Consider the following 24,216-nt stretch of genomic DNA (forward strand, 5'->3'; position numbering starts at 1 on the left):
GAAGACCCAGAACAACAACAAAAAATCATATCAATGTGAATGAGGGGGAGCACGGAGTGGAGACCCAAAGCCCATCTGCAGACAATTGGATATTCCCTTACAGAAGGGTCACAAGGAAGAGGTGAGCCAGCCAGGGTGCAGTAGAGCATCGATGAAACATACAGTTTTCCTCTAGTTCTTTAATTCTTCCTCCCCCCACATTATCATGACCCCAATCCTACCTTACAAATCTGGCTAGACCAGAGCATGTGCACAGGTTCTGGTGAAGAGCTCGAAACACAGGGAATCCAGGACAGATAAATACCCTCAGGACCAATAATGAGAGCAGTGATATCAAGGGGCAGGGAGAAGGTAGGGGGAGGAAGGGGGAAGCAATCACAATGCTCTACATGACAATGAATGCAGCTCTGCTGGAGCACAGGGTTACCTCTGCCATGTCCCGCTGGGGGGAAGCTAAGGGATGGCATAGGCTCCGCTTCATGACCCTTCATGAGCACATGCAGAACTGGCCATCAGGAAAGGGTGTCAATGCTTGGAAGACCACCAACTTCTGTGAGTGACCTGCATGCTGCCTAGGTGAAGGTGCTGTGACAGTAGACTACTCTGAGGGTCCTTTCAAAAAATGTTAGTCATAAAAAAAATGATAAATTATTAAGGGTTCATGAGGGAGGGAAGGTAGGGGAGGGGGAAAATGAACTGATACCAAGGGCTCAAGTAGAAAGAAAATCTTTTGAAAATGATGATGGCAACATGTGTACAAATGTGCTTGACAAAAAGGATGTATGTATAGATTGTTATAAGAGCTGCACAAGCCCCCAATAAAATGATTTAAAAAAATGATGATGGCAACATATGTACAAATGTGATTGATATAATTGATGTATGGATTGTTATAAGAATTATAATATCCCCCAATAAAATGATTTATACATATGCATATATATATTAATCATTTTATTAGGGACTTATACAACTCTTATCTCAATCCATACATACATCAATTGTGTAAAGCGCATTTGTACATTCATTGCCCTCATCATTCTCAAATCATATATATATTTTAAAAAGCTGTCTGCATGTTGCTCACTTATCATTTTGCAGGATGAAATCAGATTCATGTGTATGCTATTCCATCCCCTGTTAAAAATGCTACAGCTGAGTAATTTGCCTCAAGGAACCCAGCCAGTCAGTCTGTTATGAGGATTCAAGTTCAGACAGTTTAACCTGTGCACGGAACCTTTAATAACTGGGAAGTACACAGAGATGCAAGCAAGTGGGCCCTAAGAACTGACCTCCGTGAATGATGAAACTGCCAGCCTTTCCCCTGAAAGAGACTGCCTGCAACTCAGATCAGACACTTTCCATTAGTTATGATCTCTGAAAAATGACAAGAAGGTTCTTTTAGTTACATCTGGAATGGCTGGTTTTTACAGAGGTTGCTGATCTTAAGCCTAGGTCTTATTCATCATCTAGCTCAAGAAATGATCAACTTTTTATCTTTTGCTTTTTTTCTGAGGTTCAGGGTTTTGTTGCTATGGTTTTCCTCATTTGTAAAACCAGAGTGAAACACCTACCCTACAGCGTTACAAGGATTAAATGAGATAACATGAAAATATTCAAATCATTCAGCACAGTGCCTGGCACATGCTGTTGTTAGGGGGCACTAAGTCCACTTTGTCTCATAGCAACTGTGTGCAATGTGTAGAATAGCCCCCCAAAGTTCTCTAGGCTGGGATCTTTATAATACTTTAAAAAAATGGATTACATTCTCAGAGGGAGAAATGTTTCTCGGGTTATTGCATTAACATGTGTTAATCATTGCTTAGGTTACTTGTTGGGCGGCTAACTCTAGTGTGACATTTCAAACCTACCTGCTGCTCCACAGGAGAAAAATGAGGCTGCTTCTCCTGTAAAGATTCACAGGCTTGGAAACCTTAGGTAGGTTCACTATGAGTCAATCCACCCCATGACAGTGGGTTTGGGACTATTAACCATATCAAAGGTCCCTGGTTGCTACGAAAATTTTTTCATTGATTACTAACCTTAAGATCGGAGGTTTAAAAAAACAAAAAGACTGGAGGGTAGATTCCACCTGGTGCTGAGGAAGATGGGTCTGGCGATATCCTTCCACAAACATTCCAGCCAAGAAAGCCATGGTGTAGCTCTGCTCTCCTACTCTGCACACATGGGGTTGCCATGAATTGGAATTGACTCAGCATAGTGTTCTTTTTCTTAATAATAACAAATAAATATAAATGTCTAATTTCTATTTAGTGATACACTTACTTATTCTCCCTTGGAAAAATTCAATGACACCTTTTATCATGTCCTGACTCCCTTCATCGTTAATTTACTTGGACTCAGGGTCGTAGAATGGGTTTCAATGGAAATCAAAGGGAGGTAGAACCATCTACATGCTCGTTAGTGGGTCTCACTACAAAGACCCTGACTATGTGTCCATCACTGAGCTCCAGCCTTGCATCTTTGGCCTGGATGGGATGCCAGAGTCGCCCAGCAGCACAGAGCCCCATGCCTGACTTTGAGGAGATGGCATTTTGCCACTCCCAAATCCACACGTCTGATTCCTTTAAAGCTACTGTACCGTTATACAACATTTCTTTTCAAGAACCCATGGCATAATCATTAGGGAACTTGATTCTCATTTTTCCTTTCTTTGATTTATAGAATTGAAGAGGCCGAAGGAGAAAAACTATGATTTGCATAGGGAATTAAACAACGCTTGCTCTCTTTTCGGGGGGAGCCGACAAACTGCACAGGAGGAAGTTGATGCAGCACACCAGGGCATCTCAGGGCTGAGGGACAGGGCCATTTTGCGATTCTATTTTTTCCTTTTTACTTAATTAGGATAATCACTTTTCATCACCTGCTGCTTAATTTAAAGTTTCTAAAAACAAGGCACATATTAATCTTGTTTAACACCATAGCTTCATTCATTACAAAACAGTTCTTCCTAAGTCTTGATGCGTTCCTGGAAATTGGCACATTATGGATATTATGTTGGAGATATAATTTTGGTTTAATGCCTAGACCTTTAGTGCCATAACTTTTGTTGTTATTGATAAAAATAATACACGGCTCTTAAACATCAATGTTTAAAGAGATTGTTGAAATGACAAAATCTGTTATTTCTCCCTATGGCATCAGTTTGAATTTCTGTAAGCTACATTTTGCTGGCTGTGTTTATTGAGGTAGGAGTATTTAAATTGTAATCCAACTTTTTGGTTTTATGTAAGAAAAAGTTCAAAGCATTTATATAATATCTCTTTCATCTCCCATCTGGCCTACTTAAGGCACCTTACAGAATGCCAGTGAGAGAAGCCCAATTCCTCTTTACTTTATTAGAATGAGAGGAGATAAACCTTCTGCGGGAACAGAAGGACTTGGCATTGCTGAGAGTTTCCTAATCTTTTGTCTCAGCTCTGGCCTGAAATAGAAGATTTGGGTTGTTAGGAGAGTTGTGATGCCTGATGTCAATCCAAGGTGAGGAAGTGTTTCTGGTCTCTGTGCTGCCAATGTTAATCATAGACGTGCCCGTCATCAATGCACTAATGGAGTTCATTATTTGGCTCCCGAGCCTCTCAGAAGTGAAACAATTACCACCCTGAAGTCTACCTTCTTGATTCCTCTTGGAGGCAAGTTTATAATATGGAGGAATTCATAATACTCTGAACACATGTGCTGCTCTGGCTTTTTACTGATAAATTTGCAAAAATGGTCTTATCTTCTGTATTTTTAGGGCTCTATGATATTTTGTATGGAGCAAAAAGTAAGTTAGAATACTAGAATAAGAATGAAAAGGGACTATCAGTCATTATTTCAAACATGGAAAATATATTATAGATTTTCATTGGTCGGAATACACCAAGCATTTGTCCTCAATATAGCTTTCACATTCCTATAGAATAAGATAAAGCTGTTGCAGCTGTTTGACCGTATATAAACAGAAGGAAACACTGCCCTGGTCTATGTCATTCTTAGGACTGTAGTTCATTGTTTCAGCCACTGTATCAATCCATCTCACTAAGGAGCTTCCTCCTTTTTGATGGCCCTATCATTTCCTACGTGTGCTGTACTTCTCTAGGGACTATTCCCTCCTGATAACATATCCCACACATGGGAGACAAATTCTTGCCATCTTCACTTCTAAAGAAGCCTCTGGCTATCTTTGTTCCAACACCAATTTGTTCTTTAAAAAAAAAAATTCATGTCCCTCCTCCCTCCAACAGTTTTATTGGCACATAATTTATATATCATACAATTCAATTGATCAGTCATATCCAGGGGCATTGTACTGTCACCACCACATCAATTAACAGTCCAACCCAAACCAAGCTCACTGCTACTGAGTGGATTCAAATTCAACTTACAAATGCAGATTCCAAGGCCTAGAGATGCTAATACCAGGACCATCGACTGAAGAGTTAGAAGCAGCTTAGGTCTTGGTATTTCCTCATATTATACATTACTAAGTGGACAGTACTGACTCTTACTTTTTAAAAAATTCATTGACCACACATTATCCCATGATTAATTACTGGCGAAATTTCTATTTAGCAATTGCACAATATTATGTGGTTTTCAATGGAAAATGATACTATGTCATCCTCTAATATTTATACTTCCTTGAAGTTTTGAAATTTCATTAATCAGCAAAATGTTCACTGGCTTTCTTCTGTGGCTAGGAAATGTCCCACTTTAAAAGAGGAGCCTTTGAAAACCTATGCCTCGTTCTAAAACATTGTCAGACACTGAAGGCTTACTGAATGGGAACAGATCACTGTCAGAGATGGTGACAGAGGATGGGCCCCTGGGGTTAGAGGGCACTCACAATGTAACTGAGGAGGAACTGATTTCTCGGAGGGGAGTTGACTATGGAGATATGAACTGGGTAAGGATGTGATAATGGAGTCTTTATGATCTTTATTTGCTGATTGGGAATAACTCAAAGTAAGGAGAAATAGCTGCAAAAATCTACTAATGATAGGAACTTCAAATGTACAAAGTACACATTTATGAAAATTGGAAGTGGTAGAAAATTAAAAAAAAAATATCCTAAGCATTAGTGAGCTGAAATGGACTGGGGTGTTAGGCCAGGTAGACTATAGAAACAAATCCAGGGAGACTCATATGTGTATAGGAAAACGTTTTATATAAAAGAGCAATTGTATATTGAGAAAACATCCTAGACCATTTCAGATCAAGTCCTTAACTCCTCTATTAGCCCAAATGTCTGATACCAGCTTATAAATTACTCTCCAGACTCACGCAGCCATGCAATAATGCCAAATGCAGGAAGATCACAGGCCAGTGGGTGGAAAGTCTTGTGGATCCACTGGCAGTGGAAGCATCTCTGCACTGGAGTGCGTCTCCACGTGGCCCCTCCAGCTCTATCAGCCTAGCTCTATGTGTTTTGTCAACAGGAATGTCTCGCAGAGAGAGTGTGTGTCCTGCCTCCAGAGATGAAGACAAAAGTTCCGAGAATCCTCAGGAGAAGGCCATGCCCACACAGAGGCACGATTGGCTATGACCTGATTGACAGGCTAGACTCTACCCCTTCGCAAGTTGACAGATTATGTAACTGCCACAACTAGTATCGGCCATTTTGAATAAAAATCATATGATTTACAATGCTGGGAATAACACAATCAAGAGGAATGGCATGGTATTCACTGCCACAAAGGACATTGAAAAACCCATCATGAAGCACAATGCTGTCTGTCTGTGATAGGATTACGTCTAGCCACCTTCAAGGAAATCCAATCAATAAAACTATTATTCTAATTTATTTACCAACCACAATTGCTATTGATAAAGATTTGAAGAATTCTACCACAATTTTCCTTTGGAAATTGATCAAACATGCACTAGAAATGCATTGATAATTATTGGCAACTGGTTGAAAACAAAGAGGAAGGAACAGTTGAAAATATGGACCTCATAATAAAAGTGAATCTTGGGATCACACGATAGAATGTTGCACAACCAACAATATGTTCATAGCTAAAACCTTTCTTTAACATTGTAAAATGTAACTATACACATGACCTTCTACAGAAGGACTATGCCTTGCACACATGTAATATGCAGAAATGAAATTGATTATATCTCTGGGAAGAAATGGTGGAGAAGCTCAATCTCAGCAGCTAAAACCAGGCCAGGGGCTGACTGTGGAACAGACGATGAATTGCTAACATGCAAATTCAGGTTGAACCTGGAAAAAATTAAAACAAGTACTTGATAACCAAAATATGACCTTGAATTGACTGCACCTGAATTTTGAGAACATCTCAAGAACAGATTTCACAATTGAATACTAATGACAGAAGACTTGATGAGCTGTAGGAGGATTTCCAGACCATCATTCATGAAGAAAGCCAAAGTCAATGAAAAGCAGGAAAGAAAGAAAAAATCACAGTGGATATATGTCGGAAGAGACTACAAAATTTGCTCTTAATCAGAGAGTAGCAAAATCAAATGGAAGAAAGGATGAAGTCAAAGAGATGAATTGAGAATTTCAAAGGGCAGCTCAAGAAGAAGAGCCAACTATTACAATGAAATCTGTAAAGACCTAGAATTGGAAACAGAAAGGGAAGAACCCGCCCTCAGACAGGAGGAAAGTAAATGGAAATGGAGGAAAGAACTAGGAGACAAGGGGCATTTATAGAGGTCTAAATACAGACATGTATGTATGTAAATATATTTATATATGATGATGGGGAATTAGACCTATGTGCATATATTTATAGGTTTAGTATTAAGGTAGCGGATGGACATTGGGCCCCTACTCAAGTACTCCCTCAACGCAAGAACACTTTGCTATATTAAGCTGGTATTCCATGATGCTCACCTTCCGGACACGATCCCTGAAGACAATGCGGGTGCATAAGCAAATGTGGTGAAGAAAGCTGATGGTGCCTGGCTATCAAAAGATATAGCATCTGGGGTCTTAAAGGCTTGAAGATAAACAAGTCTCCATCAAGCTGAGAAGAAACAAAGCCCATGTGGACGAAACACACCAGCCTGTGTGATCACAAGGTTTCGAAGGGATCAGGCATCAAAGAACAAAAATCATATCATTGTGAATGAGGGGGAGTGCGGAATGGGGACCCAAAGCCCATATGTAGGCAACTGGACATCCCCTTACAGAAGGGTCACGAGGAGGAGAAAATCCAGTCAGGGTGCTGTGTAGCAATGGTGAAACATACAACTTTCCTCTAGTTCTTTGATGGTTCCTCTCCCCCCACTATCATGATCCCAGTTCTACCTTGAAAACCCAGCTGGACCGGAGGATATACACTGGTACAGATAGGAAATGGAAACATAAGGAATCCAGGACAGATGAACCCCTCATGATCAGTGGTGAGAGTGGTGGTACCAGGAGGGTGGAGGAAAGGTGAGGTAGAAAGGGGGAACTGATCACAAGGTTCTACATATAACCCCCTCCCTGGGGGACGGACAGCAGAGAGGTGAGTGAAGGGAGATGTCAGACAGTGTAAGACATGAAAAAATAACAATAATTTATAAATTATCAAGGGTTTGTGTGAGGGGAAAAAATGAGGAGCTGATACCAAAGGCTCATGTAGAAAGCAAATGTTTGAGAATGATAATGGCAACAAACGTACAAATCTGCTTGACACAATGTATGTATGTATGTATGTATGGACTGTGATAAGAGTTATACAAGCCCTCAATAATATGATTTTTTAAAACAAGTTTGGAAACCTAAAAAAAAAACCCCAAAACAAGCATTTACCAATGCTGAAAAATATGCAAATTAAGTTACTTAAAAACTCACTGCCATCCAATCTATTCTGACTCCTAGTGACCCTATGGAACAGAGTGGAACTTTCCCTGTGAGTTTCTGGGCTTTTTACTCTTGATGGGATTAGAAAGCCTCTTCTATGCACTATTGAGTGAACAATGAAGATGAAAGACAAGGATGAAATGATATATCCGAAAATTAAATTGTAGATGAATTTTGAATTCCGGTCTCATGACTTTTGCTCTATTCCAAGTCTGAAGAAGACCACGTAGGTGCGGTGCAATCACATTTTAACACGTGGTGTTGGGTTCTGCTTTTTTATGTAATGCTTTTTTTCCCAGTGTTTTTAAGGAACACTACGGAATTTTTTTCTTTCTTCTCTAGATACCTTCCCACTATATGCTAAAGACATTCTAGTTTCACTCTGAGGAATTAAGAGCTATAAAAATTAAAACAATATTTTCCACTCACACCATCCCCATGCCCACACAATTATTGTAATATATTTGAATTCATGCCTATATCCCTTCTTTCTGTAATTTATTTTATTTCCCTTTGCTCAATTATAAATACCACCATTACTTTTGAAAATCAAAATATGATTTACTAAATTTGAAAGTGTCCACATTATGGGTTCTATAATCTCTTTAATCAATAGCTTTTAAACAATCTACAATCTATCAGGTGTCCAAGAGGGCTGAAAGTGGGGAGGGAGGAGAAAAAAGGAGGAGCTGCTCCCAAGGGCTCAATGGAAAGTAGATGTCTAGAAAGAATGATGGAATATATATACGAATACATCAGATACAATTGATGTATGGTTTGTTACAAGAGTTGTAAGAGTCCCCCCAAAATGATTAAAACAAAAAGTTACACACATCTTTCCCCATATTTTTAGGCCAGCTATCAAAGATCAAAGTCTACATTAATAATTCTGAAGCCCACGAGCCAAACTAGGAAGATAGAACCTAGGGTTACATTAGCTTTCCACAGATAAGCTACCAATCCTGCTGCAAACAGTTTTAGATCAAATTTGTCATGCTCCAGAGAGTCCATTTCTTTCAAAAGTGCAAAACTCAGAAGGCCAAATAATGAAATGAGAATGTAAGATCTAGAGTGTGAAATATCTGATTGTGTGACTACCACATGAACTATTCATGCATCTTAGAGCAAATGAAATTTGCCTAATAATAAACTTTAGTTTGCAATCGCAAACTAACATGTATCTTATTAATCTCTTAACAGGAATGTGACCAAATATAAATTTGAGCTATACTAAACTTGCTATAAAATTAAAAAAATCAGAATAGGAGAAAAATGAAAAGAAACTGTGTTAGAAACATAGATTGAGTCAAACTATCAAGAATACACGATGAGTTGAAAAGTATATGAATGCATTTTCAGCAAGATTTATGATGTTACAAACTGAAATTAAGTTACCTGAAAAGCGCCAGGTACAGAAATTGAAAAACCCAGTGCATAGAATGTTAAAAACTAAAAAAAAAAAAAAAAAAAAAAAAAAAAAAAAAAAAAAAAAAAAAATTAAATAGAACCACACATTGATGAAAAATATAACCGATCACCAGTTTCATATGGATTGCATGCCTCCTATTCTTTCAGTGTCTCTGAAATTTTGCTCTTGGAAAAAGGGCCTGCATGTGTGTAATCTACTTTGTTGAAGTTTCTTTCCATTTACAATCGATTTTCTTTGTTATGGCCGTACCTGCAGAGTTCCTGGCAGTGACAAAGAGTTCTTGCCTTTGACAAGATGGACAGACAGTGGCTATAACAATGGGCTCAAACCTAAGAACAGTTGTGAGGACGGTGCAGGACCGGGCAGTGTGTCATTCTGTTGCACATAAGGTTGCTATGAGTTGGAACCAGCTTGTTGCACCTAAAAACAACAACAACATGGTCCTCCCATCTTTCTTCCACAACACTGTTTCAGCAGGCTGGAGTGTATTTCTCAAATGCATCACTGGTTTATCATGACTCTTAATTTCGTTTTTAGGACATTATAGTGCAGCTTATTGGTTTGGAAAAGTCAGTGAACATAAACAGTAGTCAAGAGAACTATAACATCAGACTCCATGCTCTGGAATTTACAGGAACTTCGCCTTTTGATGGGTTGTCAACAGTTTGAGTCTCGGTGTTCTCATCTCAAAAACGGGAAACAAAATGGCTACCTCAAAGGCCTATGTGATTGTTTAATATCCATATTGAATACCTAGCACAGGATCTAGCTCATTGTGGGCAATTTAAAAGAATCATTCCTCTGATGATTGATACCATTGTTTTCATAAGACAATTCATTTATAAAGCCTGATAGATTCACAAACTGCAGTGACAAAGAACACCAGATGTGTATTTAAGCAATTCTCAGATTTTCTCTCTTTTGTGGCCCTAAACTTCATTAAATTCCATTTTCAGCAACCAGAGGAATGATTTTCTGCTGTCGCTGATGTGCTAATTAGCTTGCCCAGGCCCTTGTATCCACCTGCAGCTCCTCTCCCCAGGTCAGAGGACAGATGTTGTTGACCTTCCTTCACTCGTGTCAGGGAGCATTCCCTCCCCTCCACAGTCACTGCCATTTTTCTGTGTGCATTTGAAGGACTCGGGGTTGAAAAAAAATCGATAAAGATGCAGCTTAGTACTTTGTGCAAGAAAAAAAAGCGCCTTCTCATTTCCCATGAAGAGATTAGAGATTTTAATTCTAATGTCCTTTTTGCCAGGGGCTGGGGGATACAGAGGAGGTCATGGTTTTCAAGCCGATTTGAAAATGAGAAGGCAAGCTCTTTGCAAGAGGAAACTCTTGTTTTATTATGAAATAATGTTATACAAGGGGAAATTCTTATTCCTCTTTAGGTGCCCATTGCTTATTAATAAGATCCACTACATAACAGGAGAAGAATATCTTTTTGTGTGTGTGTGGAGGAATCAAGGAAAGTTTAATTGAGGAAGAGAAGAATATCTTATTGAAATAATAAACACCCACCCTCCCCACCAAATTTCCTCAAACGGTATGAGGAAATGACTATAAAATCTCTCATTCACCTCTGGAGTAAAAAAATTCACAGATTCACAGAATTAAAGACATCCCTAGAGTCTGGTGGCAATTGCAAAGAGGCCCCAGTGATCTACCATCAGAAAACATTTCAGTCATTCTCAGGAAGGGTTATTTTTGAAAGATAAATGCCAACAGTTCAAAATCTTTTTAGTTTACTCTGAATAAAAGCTTTCAAAGAACCTATGCAAGTCTAAACTTCTTTTCAAGGTTATTTGAAAACTTGACTATAACGAATCATAAAAAAAACTGAAGGAAAAATAAATAAAGCAGTGAATATGGTGGATGGGGGGGCCTGTTAAAGCTAATTTTATTCTCCTAACACATAGGCATTATATGTGACATAATTCATAAATATGGATTCAAAGGAATATCTATATAAAATTGTTTGGGATACACCCAAAGGGCTATTCTTTTTTAAAAATTAAATCATTTTACTGGGGGCTTGTACAACTCATCACAATCTACACATACATCCATTGTATCAAGCACTTTTGTACACTTGTTTCTCTCATCATTCTCAAAACATTTGCTTTCTATTTGAGCCCTTGGTATCAGCTCCTCATTTTTCCCCTCCCTCCCACTTCCCCCACCCCCATGAGCCCTTGATAATTTATAAATTATTATTATTCATCATATCTTACACCATCCAACATCTCCCTTCACCCACTTAGTTGTCCATCCTCCCAAGAAAGAGGTTATATGTAGATCCGTGTAATCTGTTCCCCCTTTCTCCTTCACCTTCCCTCCACCCTCTCGGTATCACCACTCTCACCACTGGTCCTGAGGGGTCTTCCGTCCGGGATTCCCTGTGTTTCCAGTTCCTCTGTACCAGTGTACATCCTCTGGTCCAGCCAGAATTGTAAGGTAGCATTGGGATCATGATGGGGGTGGGTAGGGTTCGGGGGAAGAAGCATTCAAGAACTAGAGGAAAATTGTATGTTTCATCATTGCTACACTGCACCCTGACTGACTTGTCTCCTCTCCATGACCCTTCTGCAAGGGGATGTCCAATTGCCCACAGAATGACCTTGGGTCCCCAATCTGCACTCCCCGTCATTCACAATAGTATGATTTTTTGGTCTTTGATGCCTGATACCTGATTCCTTTGATGCCTCGTGATCTCACAGGCTGTTGTGCTTCTTCCACATGGGCTTTGTTGTTTCTCTGTTAGATGGCAGCTTGTTTATCTTCAAGCCTATAGGACCCCAGACTCTATCTTTTGATAGCCGGGCTCCATCAGCTTTCTTCACCACATTGGCTTATGCATCTGCTTTGTCTTGGGCGATCGTGTCGGGAAGGTGACCATCATGGAATGCCAGTTTAATAGAACAAAGTATTCTTGTATTGAGGAAGTACTTGAGTGGAGGCCCAATGTCCTCTGCTACCTTAATACTAAACCTATAAATATATGCACATAGATCTAATTCCCCATCATCATATATAAATATATTTACATACATAGATGCCTGTATTTAGATCTCTATAAATGCCCCTTGTCTCCTAGTTCTTTCCTCTATTTCCGTTTACTTTCCTCTTGTCCCACTATCATGCTCAGCCTTCATTTGGGTTTCAGTGATTCCTCTCGGTTACACCTGCTTGATTTTAAAACTCTTGAGCCTGCTATACCTTCACATCATATTAAAAGTGGCAATTGGTAGACTAAACTGCATCAACGAGTCTGTGGCAGTGTAGGCTTACTTAAGATACCATACAGTAGGTTAAATGGAGGAAGGTCAATGATATATTTTAAAATATTAACTAAACCGATAAAGAAATTGTCTTGCCATTTAGGACCAAGGGAAAAACCAAGGAAGAACCAATCAGAAGGGCTTCAGCCCTCCGAGAGGAAAGATGTAACTACCAGATAGCAGAAACGTTTTCTGGTCTGAGTTGCTTGACCAGCAATATGAAACCTGGGGAGTCCAAGTGGGCCCTGGCATGAGCGACCTGGTTGTGGGCTACAGGGCGAGCAGGAGTGCCTGCATCAACAGAAGCCTGCAGAGTAGGTGGAATGCTCTGGGTGCAGGGCAATTGGGCTTTGCCGGGGGCAGTTGATCAGTGTGTCACACTTGGAATAGAGGCACGTGTATACAAGTAACAGGCCTTTGCTTCTGAGAGCTATAGGCGATTATTACCAGGCTCAGATGGTGCGGTTGCAGAGAGAGTACCTGCTGGGCCTGCAGCTCAGGCAGGCCCTGCTGGATATTCTCCCACTCACACAGATGAACTCCTCCTCCAGCAGTGGCCATTTCGAGAAGTCTCTTCCTCCTGCAATGTCCCTTCAGCACGTTCTATGAGAAAGCTTACTATCAGAATCACGTTTTTTTTTTTTTTTTTCAGAATCACTTTAAAAGAGAAATGCTTAAAGGAATTCCGTGGTTTATCCTAAAGCACCATATGCAAGGGTACCTTTGGATGCAGGGTTCCTGTGGTCATGTGCTGGGCTGCTGACCTCAAGGTTAGCGAGTCAATTCACCAGCTGCCCTGCAAGAGAAAGACATGGGCTCTCTGCTTCGATAGTGCCTGTCTCAGAAACCCACAGGGGCCGCTCTGCTCTGTCCTGTAAGCTTGCTGTAAGTTGGAGTCAGTAGGCACACAGCAACAACACAGACCATATATTTTTCCTCATCTGGATTGCAATTCTACCATTTTCAGAATATGGCAGAACATGTTTTCTAATACTTGGAAATCACACTAAAATTTGGGAACACAATACCGTTCTATCAGATTTCCTTGAGTAAGCTAAACCTTTAAAAATGAAATTTAAAAAGTACTTTCCTCCTATATTTGGTCCCCAAAATATTTTATTTTACCAGTGAGGTTTTGAAAAACATCTAAACCACTTGCCTACCATGCATTGTGTGATCACTTATTACTCCCGAGGTCTGGAAAATAGGCTGGATTAGGTTCTGGACAACAAGATTATGAGATATTATCTATTATATCGATATTAATCCTGTTCCTCAATAGTAAAATTATGAATAACTATATTCACATCAGTTGGTGTGGTTGGGAAAGCAGGGAAACAGGTGGTGCTAGCTCAGACTTCTTTTGTTTTTAATAAACCTTAGAGAGGTAGTTTTGGTCAATGAGGATGAGATGAGATGTGTGGGACCAGAAAAGAGTGTGATAACAGAATATATTTGGTATCATTTCTCTGGTAGATGGCATTTCGTTGTACTCATTGTCATGTAATTCATTCCAACTCATTCCAACCCTATAGTACAGACTAGACCTGTCCCAAGGCTGTAAGTCTCAGGAAGCTGACTGACCGGACACATCTCTCTTCCAGGGAGTGTCTGGTGCACTCAAACACTGACTTTTGTTTGTCAGCCAAGGGTGTAACTATTATGTCACCAAGTGGAATTGTGATTATCTATTATTAAGTCGTATTTAACAAGTCTAAAAATGTTTTTAAAATATTAGAGAAATTCAAATCTACCTTAGAGATCATGGGCCTTTTCTGATAGCTTTGGATGCACATGAGTAGTAACATCAATTTACATCCACAAACAAACAGTCCAATTTATTTTCTGGCCTACTTTTAGAGAGAGCAGTTTGAACACACATACACACACAGACATATTCATTAGCCATCTGTTCTAAAACCAAGCCCCAGAAACATAAGCCTTTCGCCAATATATCCAATCACTGCTGGAGAGCACATTTTAATCCTCTGTGGTTACTATTCAAAGTTGAGAGAGAATATAAAAAGTGGAGAGAAGGGAAAAGCCTCTGATATCGAATGAGCAGTACCCTCATTCAGCTGGCTAGGCCTGGAATGAAAGTGTTCTCTACTCCTAATGCAGATCGAGTGATGCGTTTCTCAGTAAACTTTCCTCATGGTTCCCTAAAACTATTGTGAACCTCCACTGCATGATGCATTACTAAGTGTCCTATGGTGGTTGATGTGTTTCCGTGGTGCTAGAAGCTATGCTGCTGGTGTTTTAACTACCTCCAGGGTCATTCTTGATGGAATGACTTCAGCAGGACTTCCCCTCTAGGACCGACGAAGGAATAATAGGCTGCCAATCTTCTGAAAATTAGCCAATGAAAATCCTATGGGTAATAACCAAATATTGTCCAATACAGTTTAGAAAGATGAGTCCCCTGGGTTGGAAAGCACTACACAATAGCTGGAATAGTGGATTCAAATGTACCCATGATAACACATGACTGGCGGTGTATTGTTCTAGTAAGTATCAGATCTCTCTGTGCCAGAGCCAACTCGGCAGTGACCACCACAACCAATCCTTAACTTACAGAGAGAAGAGATGCAGCCGCCCACCACTCACTGTTAGGCACTCATGGATGCAGTGATTTTGTTATAGTCGTGCTCCATTATCAGATGCATGGTAAGGGTTGTTGAACTCATGACAAGACTTAAATGAGTATATGAGTTGAAAGCTCTTCCTAGCCCATTTTCAGTCTGGCATTAAGAACTTCTACTCTTGGTGAGTATACTGGGATATTTGTATTGTAAAACATATAGAGGTTAATAATGGCATTTTTCTTTTTTTATTGCTTCACATTAAAGATCTCGGAGTCACTTCAGAAATCTTTAAGATTCATACCATGCCCATATCAATATTATCTGTGTACATTATTCACTATTTAAGAATCCACAAGTATTTATTTAGTGAAAAATTGCTAGGCATTATGATAATAAGCATTGTAATAAATTAGCATGCAAACTTCCCTTTCTTTGATTCATCTTGTCCTGGGAAGCCTTCATTTTTCACTACAATATTTATTCCAGCCAGACTTCAAGGCCAACCTCAAGTCCCCACCTCTCTGTCGAAGCTTCCTACAGTACTTTCTTTTCCACAAAGTTGGTCTTTAATGATAACCTGTCTGCGTTGCTGCTGTTTTCATTGCTTCACCAAACACTGTGCTGGCCCTGTAAATTGCTCAATAACTACAGTTGATTGATTGTTTTCTTCTCAACATCACATCATTATTATTTTAGACAAATGGGACAATAAAAATGTGCTTAGGGCTCACACAGATGAAAAAAAGCAGTTAAAAATTTGACATCTGTTGAGAATATCCTTGTCTGAACAAGAAAGAAAAAAAAATAGCTTTCTTGTCAAAGCAAAGCAAGAAAGGTTCAGTAAGCTGCTGCAATTTGTTGAGAAAGAAAATGGTCCTCTCTAATTTGGTTTGAAATTTTTATTTTTGTCCTGAATGGTGTTTAGGTTAGTTCCAGTTTCTGTATTTGAAAATAGACAATATCTCTTCATCTCACTGATTGTTTGTGAGTATTTTAATAAAGGATTGCTGCATGCAAATATGTTTTGTGTGCCCAAGGCAATAACAAGATGTTTTTAAAAAGAGCACCCCTGTCAAAAGAATTCTGGTTGGCTCTCTATCAAACAAATTAATTCATTTGAAAAGTGGGTATTATGCTTATTTGCTTTAATGGTGCTTAAAACAGGTAGCTGTGATTTTTGTGCTATATCTTATGCTCATGATCCCCTTGAGCATTTTATTTTGCTATGGACCATTAAAGAGTGTGTTTCATTATGCTCCATTATTATACAGTCCTGCAGAAGAAAAGCTTCACTTTTAGACAAATAGAGTTAAAGACAACCATTCTTTCCTCCATTTATTTCCTCAGCTAGGGCTCATTTGGAAGCCGTAGAAATAGCGTCTTAAAATCTCTAGAGACAGCTTTTACAACCAGGGTATATTTTTACCTAATCTATCACCAAAAAGTAAAAAGGAAAGAAAGAAATAGACTATCAGACCACTTTGTAGAAAATTTGCAACACTTAATGACTTATTACTTGCTCTTCCCTACTTGTGGCTTTGCCTGTATAATCAATAGAATCTATGCAGAGTTTGCCTCCATGTTAGGATAAGAATATTGCACTTTTTGATTCGGCATTGAAATCATTAAAGTCTTAAAGGTAAGCTAAGCTACTTGAATCAGGAAGAATGATTTGCTGTGGCTGTCAAGATTGTCAATTTGGATTTGAACCAACTAGATACCAATGAAGCAGCATAATTTGAAAAGTGTTAAACTGAATAAGATCATGTGGCTCTTTCAAGTTTTTAATAAATGAAGTTACTTTTAGGGCCATGTCCACCTTCACTGGTTTTTGAACTCAGTGAGTTTAAAGAAAGGTTGAAAATAATGCTTCATAAGGCCTATACCACATATTCGGAACTTAGGATATCTCCTAATGAATGCCCATTCTTACATAAATATATAAATAACCAGAGATTTGTTATCGATGGTGATGTGGTTAAGAACATGTATCCTGGAGCCTGTCAGCTGAAATTTTATTTTTATTACTTATGTGGTCTGTTGGTGATCAATGGACTTGGCTCCGACCCAAAGTGACCCTCTGCACAACAATGGAAAACGTCCCAGTCCTGCAGCATCCTCCCAATAGTTCCTGTGCTTAAGCCTATTGTAGACACGATGTCAATCCATCTCTTTGAGGGCCTTCCTCTTTACTGCTGCCCCTCCAACTTACTAAGCATGATGTCTTTCTCTGGGACTGGCCTTGCCTGACAATGTTATCTCCTGCTATGTCTGAAGTGCGTGAGATGAACCTTTGCCATTCTTGCCTCTAAGGAGCACTCTGGCCATACCTTCTTCCAACATATGCTTGTTTGTCTTTTGGTCAGGCCATGGTACTTTCAATATTCTTCACCAGCACTGTAATACTATAATGCATCAATACTTCTTCGATGTTTCTTAGTCCATGTCCAACTTTTACATGCATATGTAGCAATTAAAAATACCATGGCTTGGGTCAAGCACACATTAATCCTCAAAATAACTTCCTTGCTTTTCAATACTCTAAAGAGGTCTCATGCAGCAGATCTACCCAATTCAATTCATCTTTTGATCTCTTGACTGCTGCTTCCATGAGCATTGATTGTGGAACCAAGCAAAACAAAATCTTTGACAATTTCAATCTTTTATCCATTTATCATGTTGCCATCTCTTCATTCAGTTGCGATGAGTTTGGTCTTCTTTACCTTGAGTTGTAGTTCTTACAGAAGACTTCAATCTGTGATCTTCACCAGCAATGCTTCATGGCCTCCTCGCTTTCAGCAAGCAATGTGTGTCATCTGCAGATTGCAAATTGTCAATGTTCCTTCTTCTAATCCTGATGCTGCCCTCTTTAGATAAGTCAGCTTCTATGATTATTGTCCCCACATGCAGATCGAATGAAATGGTAAGAGACTACAACCCCGATACATACCTCTTCTTATTTCAAACCATCTGATATTCCCTTGTTTTGTTCAAAAACGGTCTCTTGATCCATGCACAAGTTCTGCATGAACACAATGAAGTGTTGTGGAATTCTCCCTCTTCCCAAAGCTATCCATAGTTTGTTATAATCTACACAGTCAAATGCTTTTGCATAGTCAATGAAACACAAGTAAGCATCTTTCTGGTATTCTCTGCTTTCAAACAAGATTCATCTGCATCAACAATGATATCCCTCACATATGTATAGAAATCAATGATATACCTCACACATATATATTTATATAAGAAGGAGCTTTATATCAAGATGCATTTGTGCATCAATCAAACATCCCAGCCTAGTCAAATTCAAGTTCATAAGTCTGATACTAGTCCAGAAGTCCAATACTAGTCCCTAAGTACCTCACCAGACTCACACAATCACTTGCAATGATGCAAAATGCAGGAGGATCACAGGCCACTGGGTGCAGAATTGTGTGGATCCAATATTTTGAGTGCTTCCTACCTGAAGGACTCATTCTTGCACTATCCATGACAGTGTTTTCCTTTTATTCATTAAAGTTTTATAGCTGGCACTATTTAGATACGAGTCATAAGATTTTCAATGGCTAATTCTTCAGGAGTGGAAGGCTTATTCCTTTTTGTTCTTGGTTTGGAAGCTTTGCCGAACCCTATTCACTTCGAGTGACTCTGCTGGTATTTGAAATACCGGTGTCATAACTTCTAGCATTACAGCAACACACAAGCCACCACAGTAGGACAAACTGACAGACCAGCACTGGGGAATTTTTTTTAAGCCACATAACTGTTTGGGGAGGATCTCTGATCTGGCAAAAGAAGAAACTGCTTGTTTTCTTTCTTGGCAACAAGCGTTAGGCGAGCTTCTCTTTGTGGAGGATCGTGACCAACAGTCACGTCTTCTTTGCAACATCGGGAAGACATGTGAGTGGCAAAATGTTGTTGTTGTTAGATGTCATCACGTACCTCCTGACTCACAGCCACCCTGTGTGCAAAAGAATGAAACACTCTCAGTTACTCATGTTAGGAGAATTACATCTCAGGGCTTGAAAGAGGATAGGGGTTACACTACCCTTCACAGCCTCTTTTATGTATTTGGAAGAGAATATACCTTCCGAGGTTCCTTGAGTGCGCAGAAATTATTATTATCTTTAAAAAATCATTCTATTGGGGGCATATACAACTCTTATCACAGTCCATCCATTCATTGTGTCAAGCACATTTGTACACTTGTTGCCATCATCATTCTCAAAACATTTGCTTTCTACTTGAGCCCTTGGTATCAGCTCCTCATTTTTCACCTCCCTCCCTGTTCCCCCTTCCCTCATGAACCCTTGATAATTCATAAATCATTATTATTTTGTCATGTCTTGCACTGTCCGATGTCTCCCTTGACCCACTTTTCTGTTGTCCATCCCCCAAGGAGGAGGTTATATGTTGATCCTTGTAATCAGTTCCCCCTTTCTACTCCACCTTCCCTCCACCCTCCTGGTATCGCCATTCTCACCACTGGTCCTGAGGGGTTCATCTGTCCTGGAATCCCTGTGTTTCCATTTCCTGTCTTTACCAGTGTACTTTCTCTGGTCTAGCCAGCTTTGTAAGGTAGAATTGGAATCATGATATTGGGGGGAGGAAGCATTAAAGAACTAGAGGAAAATTTATGTTTCAGCATTGCTGCACTGCACCCTGACTGGCTCTTCTGCTCCCCGTGACCCTTCTGCAAGGGGATGTCCAGTTGCCTACAGAAGGGCCGTGGGTCCTCACTTCAAACTCCCCCTCATTCACAATGATATTATTCTTTGTTCTTTGATGCCTGATACCTAATCCCAGAGACACCTCGTGATCACACAGGCTAGTGTGCTTCTTCCATGTGGGCCTTGTTGCTTCTGAGCTAGATGGCCACTTGTTCATCTTCAAACCATTAAGGCCCAAGATGCTGTATCTTTTGATAGCCAGGCACCATCAGCTTTCTTCACATTTGCTTGTGCACCCATTTTGTCTTCAGCAATCCTGTCAGGAAAGTATCATGGAATGCCAGTTTAATACAACAAAGTGTTCTTGCATTGAGGGAGTACTTGAGTGGAGGGAGTACTTGAGTCTGTCTGCTACCTTAATATTAAACCTATAAATATATGCACATAGATCTATTACCCCATCATCATATATAAATATATTTACATATGTTCATGCCTGTATTTAGCCCTCTATAAATGTCCTTTGCCTGCTAGTTCTTTCCTCCATTTCCTTTTACTTTCCTCTTGTCCCACTATCATGTTCAGCCTTCATTCAGGTTTCAGTAATTTCCTCTTGGTTACATTGCCCTTGATCAAGCCCTACCAGGCCTCTTACACCCTCCTCACCACTGATTTTGGATCACTTGCTGTTCCTTTGTCCCTGAGTTTGTTAACATCACTTCCATTCCCCCACCTCCCCTTCTCCCATGTCCTCACTGAACCACCAGACCTGTATCTGTTGTTTTCTCCTCCAGATTGTTTATCCATCCTATCTTATCTAGATAGACCTGAAGAGATAATAATATGCCCCCAAACAAGACAAAGCCTAACAAAGCAATAAAACAAAACAACAACAAAAAAACCAATGACACTAAAAGAGAAAAGCTTGTAAATAGGTTCAAGGTCTGTTTGTTGACTGTAGGAGTGTTTTCCAGTCAAGCCTGATGGGGTGCCATCCTCTGGCCCCAAAGTCTATTTTTGGTACTCCCTGGGGACTTCCTTGTTCTGCTTCCCTTGCTCTTCTGTTGCACACCCTTAGTGTTTTGCCTCAGGGTCAGATCAGGTCCAATTTCCACAATGTCTCTAGTGTTGACCCCTGTAGTGCTATGGGTCAGCGAGGGAAGTTGTGTCTCTTAGTGTGGCCAGCCCTATGGTCCTCTCTGTGCTTTGGCTGCTCTGAACAGGAATATTGTCCTCAGGTCTTGGTGGGCCAGGATGTGCTCCACTCTCTTTTACTCCTTCATTTGCTCTCATGTGCTCTGATCCCCCTTCACTTGCTCTCATGTGCTCTGATCAGACATGTCTCTCTCCCCTCAGAAATTATTTATGCTAGATGTATACCTGGTGATTGGAACACAAAATATCACATTATAAGGATGTTTTTAGGAGACAGGAGAGTGTGGTTGTTAGGGATTAAATTGTCTTCCCTCCAAAAACAATGAGACATCATGCACCTGTATATTTGACCTTACTTGGGGAAATAGGGCATTTTAATGTTACTAGTTAAATCATAATAGGGTAAGGATAATTCTAATCACCCTTGGATAGTGTTTTGTAAAGGGGAGAATAGACGAAGCAATAGGCTCATACAAAGTGAAGACAACAGCCATCTACACACTAGGGATTGCCGAAGATTGATGACAGTCACTAGAAGTAGGAGAGGATCGTGGACACATTTTTCTTTCAAAGTCTTCAGAAGTAATCAATGCATTCAAACGTTGATTTAGACTTCTGGCTTTTGATATATAAAGCTAGGCATTTTGTGATATTTTGCTATGGCACTCCTGGAAAATAAAATAGATGGAGAAACCTTCTGTATATGCCTATGGGACCTCCTCAACCTTTTTCTACATAGTACCTGCCACCATAGTTTATTTTTCAACTCTGAGAATGAATATGGATGAATCACTTCTGCATTTGGGTACATACTACAGTACCTTCATGAAGGATAACCACGTAGAATATAAATTTTAAAATGCAGTAAAATAAGGAAGACTACAAATTTACAGGGTAGAAAAGATATAGCATTTGTGGAACATGATGATATAAAGCCTCAGGAGGCCATAGAAGGAGATTGAAGATGAATTTCGTTTAGCAGAAGACTTATACATGTTAGCTGACTTTGAATTTAAAAGTATGTATTTAATAGAAGCAATCAAGATGCCCTTAAGCACGTGAATAGTGCAACAAATATGTACATACAGACCAGGGACTACTGCTATTGAAATACCCCCAAACTTACATGAATCCATTGGGAATTATACTGAATAATGATAATAATAATAATAAAACCCAAATCCACAGACTCTGTGATTGTATTGCACAACACTCTTTTATTAAAAGATCATTTTACTGGGGGTTCTTACAATTCTTATAACAATCCATACATCAATTGTACCAAGCATGTTTGTACATATGTTGCCATAATTATTTTCTAAACATTTACTTTCTATTTGAGCCCTTGGTATCAGCGCATCTTTTTGCCCTTCCTCTCCCCTCCCACCCCTTTGGCCCTTGATAAATTATAAATTATCATTATTTTCATATCTTACACTGACCGCTGTCTCCCTTCCCCCACAGTTCCTGTTGTTTGTCCCCCTGGTTGGTGGTGGTGGTTATGTATTGATCATTGCGGTTAGTTCCATGGACCCCCTCCTCTGTGCACCTTTCGCTACCCTCCTAGTATGCTACTCCCATTCTTGTTCCTGGATTCTGTGCGTCATGAGCTCTTATCTATACAATCTTCTTAAATGATAAAAGTTTGAAGTTGAGAACATACTGGGAGTTCCCAGGGGCTGGAAAGAAGTGGAATGACTCAAAAAAATGCAATTTAAGGAACCCAGTTTTGATGGAAATGTTTTGTTTCTTGACCTTGTCAATACTCAATATTCTAGTTGTGATATTGTATTAAGGTTTTTCAAGGTTACAGTATTTCCTAAAAGCAGAGACTACCAGCAAGAGGTTTACTTGTGTTTATTGACCATGCAAAAGCATTCAGCTGTATGGACTATAGCAAACTATGGATAACATTGAGAAGAATGAGAATTCCAGAACACTTTATTGTGTTCATGTAGATCCTGTGTATGGGCCAAGAGGTGATTAGACAAAGTTATATTGGATTATTCAAAATCAGGCAAGCTATGAATCAGGATTGTGTCATTTCACCATACTTTTTAGTTGTACGCTGAGCAAATAATCTGCGACACTGGATTACATGAAGGAGAATGTGCATCAAGATAGGACGCTCCATCCCCTTGCTGTTCTGTTGCACCTCCTTAGTGTCTTGCCTCAGTGTGGTGGGATCAGATTGGGTGCAATTCACACACTGTGTCTCTGGTGCTGTCCCCTGTAGGGCTAGGGGTCAATGAGGGGCGTCACGTCAAATAGTGGGGCCGGCCATGTGGTTCTCTCTGTGGACTGGCTGCTCTAATTAGGATCATTGTCCTCAAGGTCTGGTGGCCCAGGATGTGCTCCACTCTCTCCTCCTCCCCTTCATCTGCTCCCATGTGCTATGATCAGATATGTCCCTCCCCCGGAGCTGCAGATTCAATGCCATCCTTTGAAATAAATTTTTCTGGGGGGAAGGGCAGGTGTCCACTTAGTATTTGGGACTGGAGCCGGCCCCCCAGACCTCTCCACTGGTTCCCTACTCCTCGCTGGCATGCGGCATTCACATCATGAAGCACTGGGTTGAAGTCTGGTCTCTCTTTCCCTGTGGAGTTATAAACAATACCCTCCCCTTGGGTGGGTTAGTGCCCTGTGTCCCCGCTACCCATTTCTTTTTTATGATTTTTTTCCCTACCCCACCTCCTTTTTAGTTGTCTACCATGTGTATCTCTGTATTTGATCTGGTCCCTGCCATATTACCTGGCCCTCACCCCAGGAATGTTTTTATACAGTAGTTTTTCCCTATGCCCCTTTTGCATTTTTTTTAACGCTTACCTCAGCGGACTCATGTTGTACTTGTCCTTTTGTGCTTGACTTACTTCGCTTAGTATGATTTCCTCCAGTTCTTCCCATGCAGCGATGTGCTTCATACGTTGATCACTGCTTTTTAGTGATGCGTAGTACTCCATTGTATGTATATACCACAGTTTTTTAATCTAATTGTCAGTTGATGGAAATTTGGGTTGCTTCCAACTCCTTGCAAATGTGAACTGTGCTGCAATGAACATTGGAGCACAGATGTCTGGCCTTGGTTTGATTCTTGCTGGGTCGTATGGTAACTCGATTTCCATCTGTTTTAGATATCACCAGATCGATTTCCATAGTTGCTGTACATACTTACAAGTCCCACAGCGCCCCCTTTTTGATAGCCGGGCACCATCAGCTTTCTTCGCCACATTCGCTTATGCACCCATTTGTCTTCAGTGATCCGTTCGACACC

General features: G+C 40.0%; 1 pseudogene; it reads left to right on the forward strand.

The window, feature by feature from the left end:
* Window positions 1-4,807: 4,807 nt before the first annotated feature.
* LOC101650147 overlaps window positions 4,808-24,216 on the forward strand; it is a 34,556-nt pseudogene continuing 15,147 nt past the window's right edge.

This window comes from Echinops telfairi, unplaced genomic scaffold, assembly GCF_000313985.2.
Source record: "Echinops telfairi isolate 266 unplaced genomic scaffold, ASM31398v2 ScPeMD7_5868;HRSCAF=6743_0, whole genome shotgun sequence".
Classification (NCBI taxonomy): domain Eukaryota; kingdom Metazoa; phylum Chordata; class Mammalia; order Afrosoricida; family Tenrecidae; genus Echinops; species Echinops telfairi.